A 22,439-nucleotide genomic window follows, 5' to 3' on the forward strand; every position below is an offset into this window, starting at 1 on the left:
GGTGCCCCCTTTTATAATGGTAGGGGAAACACTGTGTTATGTTAAGTGCTAATAAATTGTATGTCTACACAAACTTACTTCAGTACTTCTGTAACTTACATCTCTACAGTCACATCTATATCTCCACGGTGGTTTTATTAAGATTAGTTCAATATGCTGCACGTGCCAATATGAATAAGCCTACCTAATGTATGTGATTGTTGCTGAACATTTGCTAACGACATGTTTTAAGCATCTTCACGCAGGCGTGACAGTCAGTCAGTTTCACGAGACTAGTAATGCTAATTTAAGTATTAATGCTGCACTACAGTGCAACGTCTCCCTTACTTCCCGTTAAAACAGTACTTCGTTTAATTTAATACCAATAAAAGCCGTACATACCAGCAAAACGATCTTCATCGATCCTGTGTGTGCTGCCGCGTTATGTTTTGTTTTGGAGCCGTTTGGAGCACGAAGGAGGAGCTGCGTGTCAGCTTAACCAATGAAAAATGTAGCAGCATCAGCACGCGCTGCAGGCTTGTGCGTGCTGTGTAGGATGCATTCACGTCCGCTGAGAGATTTGGGAAATGTTCGTAAAAATCAAACAGTGTAATGTTTTCAGCGGGGTGGCAACAGGGGTGGCATGGACTTCGTCTGGGGCAAGTACACCTGGCTGCAGCCTGCAGATCGGGGCGGGGCTGCACCTGGGGCGGGGCTGCACGTGCAGCTCCGCCCATAACGCTTCTCATTGGTTAGTGGCAAAGTGATGACGTCGATCGAGGCGGGGCCCCACAGGTATATTCTGTGATGAGAACATAGAGACCACGGATCATTTGTTTTTCTTCTGCTCTTACAGCAACACATTCTGGTGTGACACGTATTGGCTGGAGCCTTATCTCCAGTCTCTCTCCAGTTTCACTAGAGATAACATCACATTTGGAATTATAATGAAAGACAAAAACTATGAAATGCTTTTAAACACTATCCCTGTGGTTCATGAAGAAGAAAACAGCAAAAAAACTTCTTAATTGTAAAATTAATTGAAGCCCCTTAACTATTGTTTCATAACTGTTTCTTTATCTTCTGTTTTTTATTTGTTTTTTATTTTAATTTTTATTATTTTACTTTAATTTACTCTTCTTTTCTTAAAATTGTAATTTTACATGCTCCGTTTCCTGTCAGTACTGATATTGTTGTGAATTCTGACTAAGCTAGATATTGTTGTTAATTTTACACTTCAATAAATAAAATAAATAAAAAATACTTTAATTTGATCATATATATATATATAATATATATATATATATATATATATATATATATATCACGCTGAAAGCGCATGCATCGTATTTGCGTTAAGTGGTAATGATGTCGATGCGTCTTCAAAACGCATGCGCAAATTTGAAATAAAACTTTAATAAAATGATAAAGTATTACAAAAACTCTAAAGTAATAATTAAAGCAGCAAAAAGGAGTAGATTGCATATCCATAGTTTTAACTATGCCTGATCTAAGTTAAACGTATAAGGAATTACAGAGTATTGTGTAATATCTTTGTAGTAATTTAAGTTTTTTACATTCTGTTGCACTTTATCATGTAAATAACAAAATAACTGTAAACATTAATGGCACCTAAATATATTTAGTATTTTAATCATTCCTCTGTAGCCTAATAGTTCTTGTTTATTTTTGTGCATTATATAGGTTATTATAAAACATTTATGCCAATAAAGTAGTCTGAAGTTAAAATAACTACATACAGTACATTGTCAATCTCTGTATCCCATATTATGCATGCCAACTCAAAAAACCAAACTCATACCAGTGATAACTTTTATTTCAAAACAAGAATAATTGTGTAAAGAGATATGCACACAAACAGATAATCACCTACCTACACACATATACGTGCACACGCACACACACACTCACACACACAAGTAGACTCAACTTTCACACACGTACACTCACTCTCACACACGTACACTCTCACACAATCTACTCAGCCTGAAATTCTCCTCCATCATTGAAAAAACAATCAACCGAGGAATAGCTCTCAACCTCCTTCTCGGAAGAAAATGCACGTAGGACTCCGCTTCTGCCATCACCTACACACCCAGGTGGGCAGTCCTTGTGTATTTCAGTGCAGTGCAAGCACAGAGTCAACGAGTAGGGCACCTGGAACTCTTGCCTATATTGTCTGGAAAATGCACTCCAGTTCACAACACCTAATTTAGATAAAATACAGAACAAACCATATTGAATCATTTTGAAGAAAGGCATTAACAGTACAGTCATACAAGGAATTTCTTTTTTATACATTTTAAACATATTATATAGGAAAATGTTAGACAAGATATACTTGAGTGTTATTGGCTTTGTCTGTAAAGTACCTAAGAGACTTAATTGTTTATGAACAATATAAACTAGTTAAAATTTGTCACGACAAACTTTAATTTGGCTTGAGAAAGCCTATCCTAAAAGTTTTGAAGGTAATACAGTTTATCAGGCACAGACAGACAGATGGACATGACAGATAGGTAGAGATAGATAGGCAGACAGAGATAGAAGGATAGATTAGGATTAGGATAGGATAGAAAATGATTTTTGATGTGGTAATACATCAGCTGTGGCATGCTGGTGTACTGGCAGAATGGGCACCTGGGTCTTTTAAATACTGCTCATACTCCCCCTGGGTTAACACAGTTGTGTGCATTTTTGCAGGGGGGAATGGCTCTTAAAAGAGCCTTTGAGTTATAAAGTAAACAACAACAAAAATAGGTGAGAGAGATGGAGGACTAGAGTAAGAGAATAATTAACAGCAAAACTAACAAATATATAAAGTAGGCTAAAATAGCAAAAGTGGTACCCAGGGAATATAAATGGGGATGACAATGCCAATGTTTTTATGTTCAATTAAATAAATGTATACTTATTAATAACAATAATATCAAAATAGTTTACATTTAACCAATTTATTTATAGAAAAAAAGTCCTACAATATAACTTTGTATATTGTATTAACTCTTAAATCCTATTTTTCTTCTCCTGGTTCAGTTTTGCCACTGTATTTCTTTTTAAGGGCCTTGTTTTAACACTATATCCTAATAGCACCAAAACCACACTATATATACACACACACACACACACACACACACACACGATGCTTTTGGGAAACCCTGCCCTAGTTATTTGTGTGATATGGTGAGTAAAGTTACACGATCTTATTTTTACACCACTTCATTTTATCATCACACTAAACGCCACTTCAGAATTAAAAATTGTAAATAAAATTAGAGGAAGAAGAAGAAGAGTAGCTTGCCTGTATTTACCTTGCAGCGTTGAACAGCGGAAATGAAAACATGTTAGAAATCGACGTCAAGAGTTCACGGGCGCGGCCCCACCTCGATCGACGTCATCACTTTGCCACTAACCAATGAGAAGCATTGTGGGCGGGGCTGCACGTGCAGCCCCGCCCCAGGTGCACCCCCGCCCAAATCTGCAGGCTGCAGCCAGGTGCTTCTCGTCTGGGGTGGCAATTGCCACCCCAACTACCCTTCTGGCTCCGCCACTGGTGATCGCATCCAGGTAGTAGACCTACGCATTTCCGTGACGAAGGCATAGCTAGCTAGCAATCTGTAGGCTGCTGTAATAACTAATAGTACTGACCGTAACTCACGATTGAGCGGCAAAACTGATGTGAATGTGCTCTATATTGTTAGGGGAGCGGACAGCCTCAGTGGCTCCAGTGCGTCATCAAGTAGGGGCGTGTCCAGGAGCTCAGGGGCTCCAGTGCGTCATCGAGCCCCGTTTTAGCCCCGCCCAAAAAATCCGGAAAATAGCAATGGTGAAAAACTGTTTAACGGTCTAACTCCACAATTCAGTAGTTCACAGTTCACAGTCTTTGTAATATGTTTTAGCAATACATTTCTAACATTTATAATGTGTTTAGAATTTTTTTTTAAATTGCCTTTACAGGGACTTTAACTAACCAGCAAAACTCCCTTGATCAGTTGGCATCCTCAGAAAGACCATACTAGTCAACTCTGCTGGTGAACAACATCTTGCTGGTGAACACCAGCACCTAACATGCACAAACCAGATCCCACCTGCATGGAAATTCATGTTGGTTTAGGCCAGGACTATTAGGCAGCACTATGGTCCTGGGTGGCCAAAGTCTTAGAGAGTTTAGCTCCAACCCTAATCCAGTGCATTTGAACCAGGGGTCCATATAAGCTGCGAATGCTCTGCATACCCAAGGCATTCATGGACTCACTAATTAATATTACACATTAGTAGAAATTCACTTGTTCGAGGTGTTATTTGCCAAACGACCGTAATTTTCTTCTAATCTGCCAGTTACTGAGGGTTTCGGGTAAGCGGATCCACAACAGTTTGGGCGCCTATATGCTCTGTTGTTATGTATCGCTACCAGATCTAAATCACCGAAAATCACATTGTATTTGATACAAAACTGACTAGACTAAATCAAATGAAAAAAAAAGAGTAATTTTCATAGTATTTCATTTACTTCAAAGGGAACTTTATTTATTTACGAATACTTATAAACTGTTAAAGACAGAACTACTGTAAAGGTTGATTTATACTTCTGCGTTGAACCTACGCTGTAGCTACACCATAGGCTGTGTGTAGCACGTGTAGCTTATAGTGTAGACTGACATGCACCTCTCCGAAAATGTAACAACCCGTCAATTCTACGCAGACAGCAAGCACTGTGATTGGTCTGCTAGAACCCCTCCTTCAGGTCCAAAAAAGAAATCTGCGATACATTTTCTCAAACACATTTCCGCTTGCGGATTATAAATGATCTGTTCTTCGATATTTAATAATTAAAGCTGCAACACAAGTCGCTGTCTATTTGCCGCCATCACTGCTGCTGCTTCTCAGACAACATACACAACAAGCTGCTTCTTCTTCGGCTTTTGTCTTGATACTTAGGGTTACACCATCAACATGCCCGTGGACACTGCCTACTAGCGGTCTGCATGTGTAATTACACGTCGATGTGGAAAACAACGCAGAATATCTTAAAGGGATACTTCAGGATTTAGCATTAAGCTTTGTATTAGTAGAAAACCTGTAGTATTTTCAAATGACCGTACTTTCCACCCTCATATCCCCCTGAGACGAGAGATTTATGTATTTTTTGTCTGGAAAAAATCCTCCGATGATGCAAAAATCGTCATTTTGCGTCATCGGAGGATTTTTTGGCCAGAGGCTAAAGACTACAGCTAGTAGAAGGGGCTGTCCCGCGTGTTTTCAACCCGCCCATAGAGGGTGGGATCTCACTTACAGAATGTACACATAGTGTCAGACATCTTTTTTGGAAGCTAAGCTAGCAGGCTCTTGTTCTGTGGAGAAAGCTGAGTAACTTAGTAGGAGAAAGCTGAGGGGTTACCATTCATCCTCTTTTTCCCGGACATGTCCGGCCGTCGAGATCGTACAAAATGTCCGGGATTCAGCTTTTGCTTTCTGCAGTCGCCATTCATTGTTTACATGCACACCTTTTGTTTCAATCTAAATGAATTCATTCCGATTGGTGAATCTGAATGTAGTGTTTACATGAACGCTAAACAAGTGATCGGTTGATGTGCGTTTTAACATTGCTAAGAAAATTCCCGCTCCTACGGGATACGAGATACGAGACCGGTGCGTCTCACAGGTGTCTCTCATCAGTAATCACCCCCGCGGCCCTCACTCGTCCTGCTCGTCACAGTAAACATAATGAATGACGACTGTAGAACGCAAAAGCCGAATCCCGGACATTTTGGTCGATCTCGAAATCCCGGGCAGACTCATCACGGAGACTCACTAGTAGCCTAAACTACTGCGCTCCGTTACTGGTAGGCGTGGCCTCCTAGGGCAGCGAAGCAAGTGCATTCTGGGAGTTGTTGTCTTTCATCCACAAGCCAAAAATACTTTTTCTGGCTTTTCTCAGTCTAGAAAGCTCCAAATTAAAAAAAAAATTCACATTTCTTCTACATAAATGACCCATTTTAAATACACATTCATCTTTCCAGAGGTGAAGTATCCCTTTAACTATCCAAGGTTGTTGATCGATAGTCTATGTGTTTGTTAAAGTCATTTGTATTATTTCAACTAGTTTTTTAAAGAATATTTCTATTTATTTGAAGTATTTTTTACTTGTATTTTATTTATAACAGGCTACTAATATTTATTATATTATACTTATTTTCAATTCTTAATTAAAAAAATACTCTCAGCAAAGATTTAAATTGACACCTTTTCCTCTGTCGTCTCTGATTTAGATCTGAGTATTTAGTGTGTCCTAAGCACTAACAAATATGGACGTAGTGTCCGTGATGTCACCCGTAGGTTTCTGAAGAGCGTTTTTGAAGCCTAAAGTGGGCGGGGCTGGCCGTCGTCATCTTGGCAGCGCGTCACTCCCGGATAAAATAAAATGGGCAAAGAGGCGGGAAGTGGGTGGAGCTGAGGTGCTAATGCTATATGCTCCTGGCCTCGCGCTAAAGTGACAGCTGATTGAAGAAGTAAAGCCAATAGTTAAGTTCATGTTTTTGCCCTTCGAAATATTATAATAGTTAAAAGACGTAACTAAAAGTGAGACTGTGTATCGCGATGTATTATTATTCTGCTATAAAAATGTATTATCATGCATTAACTTACAATATTGCTCTAAGCTTGTGCGTGTGACAGTGATTCATGCGCATACATGTCAGTCAGCATGGCATCGCACGTCAAGTTCGTAAAGAGCTTTATTCAGTCCATTTTAAAATATGATTTTGGCCGCCTCTCAATTTCTCAAATGGGTTAAACCAAAGATATTACCTCAGAAGTTCAAGTAAATGCACTAGAAATCCGCGCTCATTCAAGGGTGTGCATATAACTTACTGCATGGACGGAGAGAAAGCACTGACACCCGCAGGATTTCATCTGACGGTACTTTTTATTTAACACTAAAAAGTTAAATAAGCATATCTGTTCCGTGAGTGCAACAGTAGTAGCCTGGCAAGCCAGACCTACATCAAGATGTTAGGTCTGGGAACTCACAATTAGCATACCTCAATCCGAGGGGCGGGATAAACGGTTGTCTTTCAATATCCCTCGGCACGCAATAGGATAGCGCTACAACCAACCAGAGCAACGAACGGCTGTGGCTGAGTGAGTCCCATGCGTTTTTCCACCAGTGAACCAGCTAGTTGGTATATTAAACTTTTGCCGTATACGGTCGTCAAAACTTTTTTTTAGGAATGACTTAAGTGACGTTCTCTTAACTCCAAGTCATCCAGAGTCGCGGCCAAAGGCGATTCGAAAGACCGCTGTTCGCCAGCAGCATCTTCTTTGTTTTCAAGCAGAGGGAAATCACCTGTGGAAATCACGCGGAACCATCATAACTTTGCCGTCATTATGTTAAGCCCGCCCACCAACTCTACACGATCTGATTGGCCGGACCAGTTTTTGTTTTTTCCAACTCAAAATTCTATGGAGAGTTGCTAGACCACACTTTGCTGCAAAATAATTTTTGCTGCCGCTAGGGTGCGTCTAGATTTCTAGGCTACAACAGTAGCGCATAACGAGTGTGGTCTCTCTATCTATAGACGTTTTTAGCAACGAAATTGTCAGACATCCATTAACTTTAGTGCATGCGAGGAAAACAACTGGAAATACAGCGCTGGTTGTTCTCTCCATACACGACAACGACGGAATCCAACGGCGTGGGCGGAGGTATAATGCGTGTCTTAAATTGTATGAAATAATCCCGAAAAAAGCACAAACACGGCAGAGATGGCAAGTACAGCAGCTGCTGGAATTAGTTGAGAGTGACGCTAACAGACAGCAGACAAACGCAACCTGTCACTCAAGTGGCCACGCCCTTAATTATGCAGGCTTAATATAATTTAAACGGATGAGTTGTAAAAAAATTCACCCCCCTCACAGTTGTCATGAAGGGAAACATAAGCTATAAAGACCAAAACCACTTTTTGCTCCAGGCTGTAAACATGTTTTTTTCTGCTGTAAAGTTGGGCATTTTAACATGGGGGAGATGCAGATTTGACTCACTTTTGCAGCCTGCCTCAAGCGGTCAGTAGATGAATTGCAGCTTAATTCACTTCCGTGTTGGTTTCAAGAGAGAGACAGGGAGGTTGCCGCTTGGTCCTAAGCCAATCCACTGTAGTATGTAGTATGTAGTTTACACTTGTGACACCTTGCGGAATTACAAAAATACATGATATTTTGCAAAAAGGTTCTTTCGCACGTCACGCCTCCCTCAACTCTAACATCACAATCACAGCTCTTACGGGTGCTTTTGAAGGCATGTCTCAACAGGTAAATGTAGGCAACTTTCAATAAAAGGTCCAACATATTAGGAATACTTTTAGCTGTGTTGCTATGGGTCATGAGAGTAGCTAACACTCTGTCTAGAGTGATTGCGAGCGTTAAACCCATCACTGGGTGCATTTTTTGACATGACACGCCACACAGCATACCCAGTTAAAGAAGTCACTGCTCGCCACTGATTGAACATGTTAATCAAGGATTATTTGAAAAAAAGACAGGAATGTTGGATAAGAGTTGAAGCTAAATTCTGAAAGACACTGGCCCTCGAGAACTAGAGTGGCATAGCACTGGTCTTCTCAGCAGGGTAGGCATACACAGTTCATATCTACATAGCTTAGTGTCCTCCATTTTTCACCGTTTCTGCGGGTTAATGAATACCAGTGACACAAAGAACTAGAACGAGTTTTGATGGGTCCCAAGAGGTGTTTTTCCCCAGGCCTTGCACTTGAACGCTAGTGCCTGAAAGGGGCGACTACACTACATATTACCGCCGGTAATGCATCGCAGCATTATGGATGGCCCTACTGTCCACCGCCTCTCAGTGCAAGGGAGGTCAGCATCTCGCAAACGAGTGCCACGCTGCCCTCTGAGGTGATTACTGATAAAGAATGACATGCTGAAGGGAGACGCAGGGGAAATATACGCCAGTCTCCTGCCTCGGTACTTTTGTGCGCAATGTATAAATACAGGGGGAACGAAAACTCACCTCTCCTTATGAGGCACTTCATCTCCGAAAGAGGACAGAAGGTCGAGTCATCAAAAATGCAGGAGGGTTTTGGTAGAGTATCCACATGCTCTCTCTGATATTGTGATGAGGTCTCGAATATTTTCATACATACTGCATTTTCTCTGTAAGACACTCTCTGTCAGAGTGAAAAGGCCTGTGACACGAAGACTGTAAAAGACAGAGAGGAAATGGTTCATGTCGGAAACATATGAGGGGTGGCTATCGCACAACAAACATGCAAGAAACAACATATTTAATGCCAGAAAAATGCTAAATTGTACCCACCAGCTTGCAACTGGGGCATTTTACCTTAACCCCCCTTAAAATGTGCATATTAGTACCTTAATACAGTATTTGCCCTTAAGGTACTCTACTATGAACATTTTAGGGGTAAGTAAGTACAAAAATGTCCATTTGAGGGTACTGCCCCATTATAAGCTATTGTACATCTAAAGGTAACATTTTTGGAGTTTTGTCTCTCAGAAAAAAAGGTACAAAAGCTGTCACTGGGGCTGTACCTTTTCAAAAGGTACACTTTTGTACCTAAAGGGTGCATATTGGTACCTTAATGGTACATATTAGCACCTAAAATGTACATATTAGCACCTAAAAGGGACAAAAGTTCACCTTTTGAAAAGGTACAGCCCCAGTGATAGCTTTCATACCTTTTTTTCTGAGAGTGTACGGGACATTTTGCCAGATGCTTGGCGTTTATTGTATATCCCCTTCCTAAGTGAAGCCTAATTTGGTCCATGATCCTGCTTCACAAAGATCTACAAGTATATGTTAAACATAAAATGTTCTGACTGGTTATGATTGTATTGCATCACACAGTATTTTTGCTGTCAGTTTGGACAAATACATTAGGTTAGGACACATGGTTTTTAAACTGCATGTTGTCAATTACCACAGCCTTCGGTTTCTAAAGACAGAAAACATGTTAACATTTATATATCCACAATGAAGTCCTAGCAGGCAGTCGTAAAGCATTGCTATAACTATCACACTATTTTAAAAATAAGATACTTGAACATTTTTTAAGCATGCTAGCATGACACTAGTGCATTAGAATATAACAGTCTTTTGACTTGTAGTATAGCTAGAATAGTAAACCTAAAGTTTGAATAGACACACTTCCATTTCTGCTTTTAAACCCTCCAATATATTAGCGTTTCTCATTAATTTATACACCGTGAGGGGCGAATTGACATTTCTGTCACAAATACTATCCTTAGACAGTTAGTTAATGTCCATTAGAGACGATAATTCTGATCTTAGATCAGGAACCGAACCCCTTAATAACAAAGGATTTTAAGTGTTTTCATACCCACACACAAAGAAATAGACTGTCAGAGTAGGAGAGAAGAGAGTCCATACTGTTTGAGCCTCTATGTGTGCACACATGCACTTGAAATATTAGGTTGTTAGCAAGCACCATTACGAAGTGAGAAAGGGAGGCGAACAGAGAGCCATTCTTTCACGAGGAGGTGCCATGTCCCAACCATCACACTCCCGGCACACAAGGGCTCCAATGGCACCTGAGGGGGAATCTCATGGCTGTCATCCCAGAAAGCCTCCTGCACTGATGCAGGCCTGCCATCTGCTCTCCATATGAGATAGAAATGAGGAATTGTCTTTGAAAAGCCATCTTTCTCTCTTCTTCAACTCACCAACTGAAAAATTGTTGTTATTGCTACAGTATTGTGGAAGCAAAAACAGGAAGCCACACTGTTAGGTTGAGTAACGTAGTGGGTAATTACCTCAAATACTAACAGAGTTGCTGGGCCATTCCTGTTATGCAATACCTTTTGAACTGTGACTTAAAAAAAAAAAACTTGTAAGGAAGTATAATACTGTATGAGACTGTATATGCTCTGATCACAGTTTTTTGCAAGAAAAGTATGAAACCTAAAAGGATAGAAATTAACTGCTAAAGTTAAGCTTTTCTCATTGAAAAAAATTCTCATTGTCTTTATAATCTTTTCAAATGTTGATATCATATTAATTTCTGTAATGTTATCAAACAGGATGGGATATTTAAAAATGACAAACCAACTAATACAGCAATGCATCACAGAATTAATCAAATCCATTTCTTATACATAGGCTGCGTTCAAAATCGTATACTCTCGTGTGTATGAATTTTGAATAGGTAGGCTACTCTGCAACCGCTAAAAATATATGTTCTATATAGTATGAATGTGTGTAGTATGAATGCATTTCGGATGTACTACATTCGCCATGTTGTCGTTATCATGTGACCTACCAGCGTCAGTTGCGTCGCTTCAATTCCATTCATAAATCCTATCCCGTGGCCTCATGGGAAAGTAAAGTGTCCATCATATGCACACTTCAGAATGTCTGTTTTTTGAAAACTGCACTGCAAAAAATGCTTGTTTCCAAGATTAATAAAAAAAATTCCTAAATCAAGATGCTTTTACTAGATACGAAAAATGGCATAAGATATTGTGCCTTGTTTGCTGCTTAAAACAATTAAAACGGAAACAAGATAATTTTTCTTACCCCATTGGCAGATCATTGGTTTAAGAAAAAAAAATTCTTGTTTTTTTTTTAAAGAAAACTTGGACTGGAAACAAGACAAACATACTAAATAAGAAAAGCATTTTTTTGCAGTGTGTGAATTCAGAGTTACTTATTTTGTCACACTGTTTTTCGCCTACTATATAGTAGGAATATGCGAATGCAAGTATATCCGGATGCTGCTTTAGTGATGTTTGTGCTGTTGTTGTCCAAATTTATGTCACTTCCTGGAAGATGATGTCATTAATGAACTGGCTTTTGTTATTTAAAGGGATATTACACTAAACAAAATGGGATAAAAAGGTGATGCACTGAACATGTGAAAAACGGTTTGATTACAAATTCAGGGTTCTCAAGTCCCACGCATTGGCCGTGAGACACACGCAATTCAACCAGTTTACACGCTCACACGCCACACCGTGTATTTCTCACGCTGAAAAGGCAATGCCAACCAAGTTGTCCTGCAAGCTTTATAACGTTGTATACGAGGCGCATGCACACAAAGATAAGTTTCCTGCCGCCAGCGTGTCCGCATCTCGGCCTTATAGACGCGCGAAGTCCGCGAACACACACGGAAGTTTGGCCACCGCGACATCGCGCGAACACACGTCGTGATGGAGAAAGTAAGTTGGAAGAAAGCTCGCCTAACATTTTTAGACTAGAAGTTCTAGAACATTTAATATATAGCCCAGTCAAAAACTCTACAACTGCTTTGCAACCAGGCCAAAAGCTTTGGCTCAGTTTGGCTAAGGAAATGTTATTGGGTATGGGAAGGAATGAAGATGTATTTCTTCAGTTTATTTTAAATTCTATATTATACTGTATTAATAGTATTTCTAGTTACATTAAGGCTAAAGCAGAGTGCTCTTGGTAATATTGTATATCCTGTCAAAACATACATTAGCCTAATCATTGCCATTGCATTTGTATTTTTCAAAGATGTCAGGGAAAAATGCAAAAATATTTTTTTCCCAAACATTTTGGAGCAATTTGTTATATATTTGTAGCCTAATTTTGAAATATAACATTAAAGAGTAGGCCTATATTTGATGTGATGAATTGCTCTGTCATTTATCAGATTTACCAATTGTTATAATTTCAATTTTTGCTGGTTAATTATGAACAATGGGAAAAATTGGGGGCGGGGCTAGGCAGGGCGGGGCTCCATTTAGGCTCCTCCCCTAACCGCATGTGATCTCACTCCAAGCTTTTGATAAAACTTGAGAACCCTGCAAATTATAACAATATTTTAAATATTTCGATTAGAGAAACCAAGTGGAATATTGTAATATTTCTTCATTTAATTTTGTTTTAATTAAAATGACAAAAATGGCAACAAACACAACAATAGCAGTAAAATTAACCCTCATGTTTACTTAGAACAAAAACATGAAACTGAAAACAAAAAGGCCCTGCACAGCAGGAATAAAAATACTATACTGTATTTAATCAAATTTAAATTTAAGCATACATACGGTTTGATACAGGCTCCTGTAAGTAACCTCTCCATTGGTTTTGTTTTGTCACTCTGCGCAAATTATCCCCGGCCCCCACAGAGCCTACAAGAAATGGCATTATTTTATGACACTAGGAGGAGAAAGAGAAGAAAAACAATGCAAAAAAAAAAAAAAAAAAAAGGAGAGTGAAAAAGGGAGATGGGCAAAAAAAGGTCCTTCAGGGAACATGGTGTAAATGAACTTCCAGGAATGACACAGGCGAGCAATGAGGCGTGGATAGAAAATATACGCCGCACATCATCGGATAGAGATGCCAGTGGAAATGGCTTCATTGAAGTGTCAGCCCTCATCCATCAATCAATCATCCGCAAGAAACAATAACGGCCGCAGCGATGGTGCGGCTTTTATGGGGCTTACTCATGGGTATCGGCAACAGCACTTAAGGGTGGCTCTGACACAGGAGGAAAAAAAGCGAGGTTAGGGGTATGCAGACGCATTTCGCAGGTAGAGCGCAGGAGGCAGAAAAAGAGAGGGGGGGGGATCACACTTAGTGGATGTGCTTTTGCAAAAAGAAAAAGAAAAGAAAATGCGAAAAACTCCCCTGGCAAAAAGAAAAATAGCCCACCGCCCCATGCTCCTGATCCAGAGTGTAGAAAGGTGGAAAACAAAGCTGTCTTCCATCTATCATTCACCCTCCATCTATCACTTCTGCTCTGTGTTTTGAGAGCGTGTGAGATTGTGATGTTTAGACCGTTGTAATATTTATGGCTCGATGATAGAAGGGAAGACGGGCTCAGACAGGCGGACGTTAGATGTATATTTTCATGGGGTCATGACCTCGGTCCCGTATCTCCCTCAGTGGTTTCGAATACGCTAACGCAACATCTGGGGAAAAGCCATTGCAGTTTATATTTACGTGACGAAATTAATGTTTCCAGAGCAGTGGTCGTTTTGTCGGACAATCAGAAGACATTGGAGACTATTTACAGAGTTGTTGGAGACTATTTAAAGATGTTATTTAAAGAAACGGTTCATCCAAAAATGAAAATTATATCATTGAATCACCCTTGTGTTGTTCCAACCCCATATAGACCTTAGTTAGGGTAGCGCCATGTTTAATTTTTGACAGGAATGACAAGACTTTGAGTGAAAAAATACATTTAATGCTTGTGATTGTACTGTTGTTTAACAACAATCTGATTGTTCAGCTGACTTTCCAACAAAAAAACGGTAGACAAATACAATAAAAGTTGTGATTTCTGAAAATTACATGATCTAGGTCCTTATATACAGTGCGTGCCATTGTAACGGCTGTACGTCTCTTCCTCAGAGCCTTGTTTTCATCTGTGAAAATTCAATATGCCATCTGACCTGACCTGACCTGACACCGGGGCTGAATTCCAAATTGCCCCTCAGTCACAATTCCTGTTAGTCCACTAATACACTTCACTTGAAGGAGTGAATGAAAACGAGTGAGTCAATTCGGACAGACGTTAATGGCGTTTTTCCAGTACACAGTACCAGCTCGCCTCGGCTCGACTCGACTCGACTCGCCTTTGTTTGGTTTTCCACTGTGTAAAAGTTGTACCTGTACCTGCTTTCGGGTACTTCTTTTCGTACCACCTCCGGCGAGGTTCTGAGCGAGCTGAGGCGATACTAAAATGTGACTTGAAAACAATGCCGACTGCTGATTGGTCAGAGAGAATCGTCACTTTTCACTGCGTCATCATTGCACGCGCCAGATGGAGTATCCAGAATAACCCCGCACCGCCATTTTTAAATAGTTTGGCCAGAGATAGTTACTAAACGTACTACTATTATTATGGAACCTCGGAAGAATACGCCGTGGTCAAACGAGGAGGTGCAGACATTCCTTTGTTTGGTTGCCGAAGAGAGGATCCAGCGAGAGCTTGATGGGGCAACGAGGAACGAAAGGCGTCGCTATGACGACCGGGTACTATTTGTGGCGGTACTTTCTGCAATGGAAAACGGAGCGAAAAGCGAGCCGAGTCAAGGCGAGTCGAGTCGAGTCGAGCTGGTACTGGTAATGGAAAAGCGCCATAAGTGTACATCGGCTGTACACTCGTTATTGCGATGCAATGGGGGATTGAATGAGTGCACTCAATAACGTCCACTATGGTTTCGGACACTAAAAATGGCTGTCCCCTCAAATAGTGCCCTGTTTGAGGGTATAGGGGGCGATTTTTGATTCAGCCCGTTTCTACACAAGCGCTGCGGCGTGATGAAATCAGATAGAACACATTTTAAACAGTGATGCTGTCTACACTGGATGCGGCGCGGTGCAATGTGACACGACAAATTCCTGACAGGAAACTGATACCGTTATATTTCTGACGAACGTCAAGCGCTTGCACTACTTCTGAAACGAACAAATGGAGGTACAACGATCGCTTTGACTCTTCAAGCTGTTGCGACAACTGTCATGTCTGGTGTAGACAGTGTAAGGTCTATGCTGTGGTTTTTCTGTGGAACACAAAAGGAGGAAATGCATTAAAACAAGGTTTTAAAGGGGTGGTTGATTATGATATTACTTTTTTAAACTTTAGTTAGTGTGTAATGTTGCTGTGTGAGCATAACAACTGCAAAGTTACAACGCTCAAAGTTCAAAGCAAAGGGAGATTGTTTCTTTTACAGAAATCGCTTTTTAAGGACTACAACAAATGGCTAGTAGAGACTACAATGAGCTTCTTCACAGGTTAGTGACATCATTTTGAGCATAAAAGGCTTAACAGTTTCTGAAATTTTCAGTGCTGTGTGAGGTAATCGAAGATGCTAACACACAGGAGCTTTTGTAGCTCCGAGCAGCAGCTCATTTGCATTTAAAGGGACACACACAAAATGGTGAGCGTTTTTGCTTACCCTCAAAAAGTGACAATTTGCTATAAAAAATATCTGTGGGGTGTTTTCAGCTAAAACTTCACATACACACTCTGGGGACATGAGAAACTTATTTTACATCGTGTGAAAAGGGCATTATAGCACCCCTTTAAGACACCAAAATGGCAGGTGGAAGATTTCCTGTGAATAACAACTTTGTTTTCTCCACAAATCTGTTTTTCACACACTGCTATCCTAAGACTTTCAAAGACTTAGAATATTGTCTTATGGACTACTTTTATGTTATTTTTATTAGTTTATTTATTTGGAGTTCTACAGCCGTGGTAAATTCGGAACCTTGTTGTATGTATAATGGCCCTGATATACTGATGTGACGTCATTTTGTACAAAATCAGGCCAATACGACTTTGTTCGCTCTGGCTGCTAAACACCTTCGTACTACCATTGGTCCGTGGCGATTACTTAATAGGTAGCTATGTGTGCGCAGAGGCTCCACCTTCTTTCACGTGGAAATCTTTTCTGGTTAATTTCTCCTCACGAGTCAGTTGAGATTAGACGTGACCCATGAGTGAAAACATGAACACACTGGAGGATCTGCTTTATATTAGAAAATGAAGTTCTACTTCTGATGAAACGAGACACTGACACTGTTTTTCATGTTTAATACGGTAAAGCTGCTTAATTTTAAGCAGTCTATTGTATAAAGTCCTATATAAATAAACGTGACTTTAATAGAGCGTTGAATTGCAGAGCATGTGCAAACATATCCATATTGCTATGATCAGAAGCTTTCCTTATGCTTTATTAAAAAATGCTTGCTGTTTTCTCAATTTTGTTATTGAGAGGAAGGCACATATTTACATATGTATCTAACCGTCGTGCTCATAAGTGTGGGCGGCATCAGATGTTCGATAAAAGTATATCGCTACCCCAAAACGAAGAATGAAAAAAACTTGGCAATGAGTATATCAGGGCCTTCAATAAACAATTTTAAGTTAGGAGTGAACTATTCCTTTAAATGATGACAGGATTTTCATTTTGTGGTGAACTATCCCTTTACTCACCCTCATGTTGTCCCAAACCTGTATGAATTTCTTTCTTCAGCTGAATACAAAAGAAGATATTTTGAAGAACGTTGGGGTCCAAACAGTTCCATTGTATTATTTTTACAGACCAAGTCAGTGGGGCCCATAAACTATTTGGTTACCCATATTCTTCAAAATATCATCTTTTTTTGTTCAGCAGAAGAAATTCATATGGTTTGGAACAACTTGAGGGTGAGTAACTGATGATCAAATTTTATTTTGTGTCGAACTATCCCTTTAAGACTTAAGGAAATGCAATATTCAACAGCTAGGCATGCTTTTTTTGTCCAAAAAAGTGTTCAATAGGTCTTTTGCCCCATTTTCATGGAACAATGACAACAATTTCATTTCTTAAAATCCTCATCCCATTAATGGCTTCAGCCAACAGAGAGCAACGTGGGTTGATGGAACCAGCAAAATCTTTAAACGCCGCAACAGTCGCTTTTACTGTACGTACGTCTTTTGATTTCCCTCTACCAGGTCTCTTGATGGCTTCTTAGCAACATGAAACATGACACATCATCCATTATTCTGAACGTGTGCCTTGCTATCTTAGCCTGCTCCATATGGTCCTGCTTGTCTCCAGACACCCAAATCCCTTTCCCGAGGCCAGCGGCTGTTTTTTCCGCAAGAGCCATTATATCTCCCTTCTTTCTCAGAGGGATCCACCGACGATGATGAGCAATCACAGTGAACACCGACTTTACATTTCTCAGGAAAAAAGAACAAATCGGATTCCTTCAGTCTCACCGTCACTGGCCCAGTTGCTAATTCATGCAAGTTGACAATCTAGAGGAGGCAATTATCAATGACAACAACATTACCCATTAAGAGGCCACATGACTGAGATGAAGTTTCCATGCGTTTGTTTTTGTCTGCAGTAAGGAGAAACAATTGCCTGAGAAAAAAAAAAACAGATCCAATGTTTGGAAATACATGGGGGGTCCGGGGGGAGCAAAGAATTTCTGCACAAACTGTCAGAAACCGTCTCAGGGAAGCTCATCTGCATGCTCGTCGTCCTCATCGGGGTCTTGACCTGACTGCAGTTCGTCGTCGTAACGGACTTGAGTGGGCAAATGCTCACATTCGATGTGACTTTGGAGAGGTGTTCTCTTCACGGATGAATCCCGGTTTTCACTGTACAGGGCAGATGGCAGACAACGTGTATGGCGTCCCCCGAAAAAAAAAGGTTGTTGATTGTGGCCTGTGGAATGTTGGTCCACTCCTCTTCAATGGCTGTGAGAAGTTGCTGGATATTGGCAGGACCTTGAACACGCTGTCATATTCGCCGATCCAGAGCATCCCAAACATGCTCAATGGGTGACATGTCCGGTGAGTATGCTGGCCATGCAAGAACTTGGATGCTTTCAGCTTCCAGGAATTGTGTTCAGATCCTTGCAACAGGTGGCCGTGCATTATCATGCTGCAACATGAGGTGATGGTCGTGGATGAATGGCACAACCATGGGCCTCAGGATCTCGTCACGGTTTCTCTGTGCATTCAAAATGCCATCAATAAAATGCACCTGTGTTCGTTGTCCCTAACATACGCCTGCCCATACCATAACCCCACCGCCACCATGGGCCACTCGATCCACAAAGCTGACATCAGCAAACCGCTCACCCACACGACGCCATACACGTTGTCTGCCATCTTCCCTGTACAGTGAAAACCGGGATTCATCCGTGAAGAGAACACCTCTCCAAAGTCACAGACGCCATCGAATGTGAGCATTTGCCCAGTCAATTCGGTTACGACGGCGAACTGCAGTAGGGTCGAGACCCCGATGAGGACAACGAGCATGCAGATGAGCTTCCCTGAGACGGTTTCTGACAGTTTGTGCAGAACTTCTTTGGTCCCCCCGGACCCCCCCAGTACAGTAAAATTGCACATTTTAGAGTAGCCTTTTATTGTGGCCAGCCTAAGGCACACCTGTGCAATAATCATGCTGTCTAATCAGCATCTTGATATGCCACACCTGTGAGGTGGATGGATTATCTCGGCAAAGGAGAAGTGCTCACTAACACAGATTTAAACAGATTTGTGAACAATATTCGAGAGAAATAGGCCTTTTGTGTACATAGAAAAAGTCTTAGATCTTTGAGTTCAGCTCATGAAAAATGGGGGAAAAAACAAAAGTGTTGCGTTTATAATTTTGTTCAGTGTATATACGGCAGAACCGTTTAATTGAAATATTTATGATTATCAAATTAAGCACAATTAATTGTGTAATCAGAATTTGCTAATAAGTTTTGCTCGACTTTTTTCCCCTGCATATAATGCTGATATTAAGACATTTTAAGTGTGTCCTACATATAATTTTGTGCCACTTAATTTTTGGAAATTCAAATAGTTTGTATGCTTGTAATGTTGAAGGACTCAAATGGCACAGAAAGGTTATGCTACATATGTAACTTTTAAATATACTACTGTTCAACAGTTTTGGGTAGATAATTTTTTTGACAAAGAAGAATCTTATGCTAACCAACGCTGCATTTATTTATTAGTATAAACAGTAATATTATGAAATATTATTACAATTTAACAAAATAGTTTTCTGTTAATATATTTTAAAATGTAATTTATTCCTGTGATGTAAAGCTGAATTTTCAGCATCATTACACCAGTGGCATGATCCTTCAGAAACCATTCTAATATGCTGATTTGCTGCTCAAGAAACATCTTATGATCAATGTTGAAAATAGTTGTGCTGCATATTTTCCTTGAATAGTCAAAAAAAGAAAGAATTTATTTATTTGAAATAGAAATGTTTTAATACTGTAAATGGCTTTAATTGAATGTAACCTAACCTTAAAATATACAAATGAAAATAAACATCTTACTGACTCTAAATTTTAAACACACACACACACACACGAATGCAACATTTGCATGAAAGAACATTTCAGATCCGAATTGTGCACTAAGCCATGCAACATGAAAATAAGCATCACTGCACACAGCTATGAAAATACAAAAACAACATAAGACAAAAGTGGGAGGGAGTGTGTGTGCGCTCGCATGACACAGGTTTGCAATCACAAACATTAAAATACTGATTAAAATGCACACTACTAAAGTCACTAGTCAAAATATTGATCTTAAATTATCATACTGAAGCAGACAGTCAAACATTTTTATGGTGAACAAATAATTTGTCTGACAGTGGGGAAACGGCACTGCTAAAATATGTATACAGTCGCCTTAGTACTCGTCCACAGGGAATATCGCTTTGCTTTTGCCACAAATGCTCTCGCAAATACCATGACAAGCAATAGGGTAACTGCACGCGTCCCCATGTTGCACATAACTCTAATTAACATCTTAGTATTGTTCTTCTGCACATTACCTGCTGCACGCAGCATTGTGTGGGGCCCGCGCTGCGTGCCAGATCCCCATGTCAGCAAAAGCAACACCTCCTGTGGTGAATAAAACAGAGCCCAGTGGAAATAAACGTCTCTTCTGCAGGGTGTGACCCCAGGCACAAAGGGGCCCACACCTTCACAGAAAACAAGGCAGGACGAAAACAGGAATTAACTATTGTGCTGGAACAGCAGGGGATGACGGCGCTCGCTGTAATAGTTGCTCTGCATTGCATATGTGCATTATAAAATGCTAGTTAAGAGAACATTTAAAGGCACACCAAGCTTTTTCACTGAAGTTTTACACTGAAGTTGTTATTGTAACAAATATGACTGTAATGCTGGACACTGCCATGTAGTTGAACTACTCGCTTTACCTCAGTAACCCACTATTATTGGACACTTTTGGGTGTTAATTAATCAATCATGGGTGACAAATATGACGGTATTAGAATAGCACTGCAACTGAAATTGCAACTGCATAAACTCAACAAAACTTTAAATCGGAAGGAAGTTTCATTTGTTTAATATTAAAGGAGCTTCAATTGTATATCATTACAGTTTTATCTGGTAGAATCAAATATTTAAAATAAATGTTTCAATTTAAAAAATGTATCTATCTATCTATCTATCAGTTTATCGTTCAGTCTGTCTATCTTGCAATTTATCGTTCATTCTATCTATCTTGCAATTTATTATTCAGTCCATCCATCCATCTGCAGATTTAAAATGTAAAGCATAACTGAAAATATTTGATCTTTTTCATTACAGTTATGAAAATTACTTTTTCTTCTTTTTTTTTACAGAAGTCTCCTTCTAAAGTGAATTGTGGCCGGTACATGTGCTGATTTTAACTATACAAAACAACGACCCAAAATTTTTTCTGTAGCCATTTTCATCATGCAAAATATAACTACTTTTTCGTTTCGATTTTGGGGTGAAAAAGAACACTGGGGACTGGTGCAAGCGGCTACTCGCATATCTGTGGTTGTATTTGCCTTGAAAAAACATTTTACATACTCAAAACACTGAGTTCAACCCTCAGCACCGCTAAGGCAACACTAAATTCCCTCATCACAGTCACTGATTTACAGGAAGCCTGTGTGCTTTCCAACTTTCAACCAGTAATGAGGCCTGATCCAGACGTTTACTGATCACCGCAGACCAGCACCGAGAAAAAAAATCAAACAAACACAGGGAAAGAAAACAGCAAGCAGCTCTATTCAGTACAGTCCTGACATTAAACCCTTGAGCAGGACTCGAGAGGCGGAAAACTGCGCATCATATTGGACTTGAGGGATTAGGCAAAACAGGAAGCGTGTCATGAGCTGAGGTTGTGCTTCCTTCCCCCTGCCATCCAGATGCTCGTGTTGGCCTCTGTTTGAGGGGCATATGAGGGTGATACTAAGTGAAATGCTCATTTTGCGTTTGTGATTATTGAAACCCATGGGCGATATGCACTAATGTGAGCTAATGCAATAGATTACACAGCACTGACCCTGGGGAGCAGACAGCAAGCAGATGTGCTATAGTCAAAAAGAAAAGGAGGGGGTGAAAGACTCTTGTTTAATGTGCTGGATACTGTCCTATATAATTTGCTGTTGACAGACACTGGGATGCGCTCGGCCAGGTTCAACACGCCGTCACCTCTGATCCAGTATGCATGGCCAGGAATGAAGACGAACAAAGCAAATTAAGGATTGCTAGTCCACAGCTGTTTAATAAAAGCATTTGGGCCTCAAATGGAAGATGCTAGAGATAATTATTCAATGCAATAAAGTCATCTTCAGTCAAAAAGGGCGAATTAAGGCGAATGGTTATTTTATCTACACAAGACCTCATAACTCTTTGTGTGAAGAGTTCATTGTGTCTCGGTATCAAATAAAGCAAGAAGCACATGGTTTCACCAGCAGTTGTTCACATGCTTGTACATACTGCCCTCTAGTGTTCTGCCAGTGAAGTCACATTTTTTAATAAACCCAGTCCAGGTAGCCTAGTTGACACCAGTTGTAACAGAGTGGGTCTGGGGAAGGTTCATTCACAGCCCATTTTCAAAGGGGCGTCACCAACGGACGTCGCTGAAATGCCT

Source organism: Rhinichthys klamathensis, unplaced genomic scaffold (assembly GCF_029890125.1).
Source record: "Rhinichthys klamathensis goyatoka isolate OS25496 unplaced genomic scaffold, OSU_Roscu_1.1 h1tg000635l_1, whole genome shotgun sequence".
Taxonomy (NCBI): domain Eukaryota; kingdom Metazoa; phylum Chordata; class Actinopteri; order Cypriniformes; family Leuciscidae; genus Rhinichthys; species Rhinichthys klamathensis.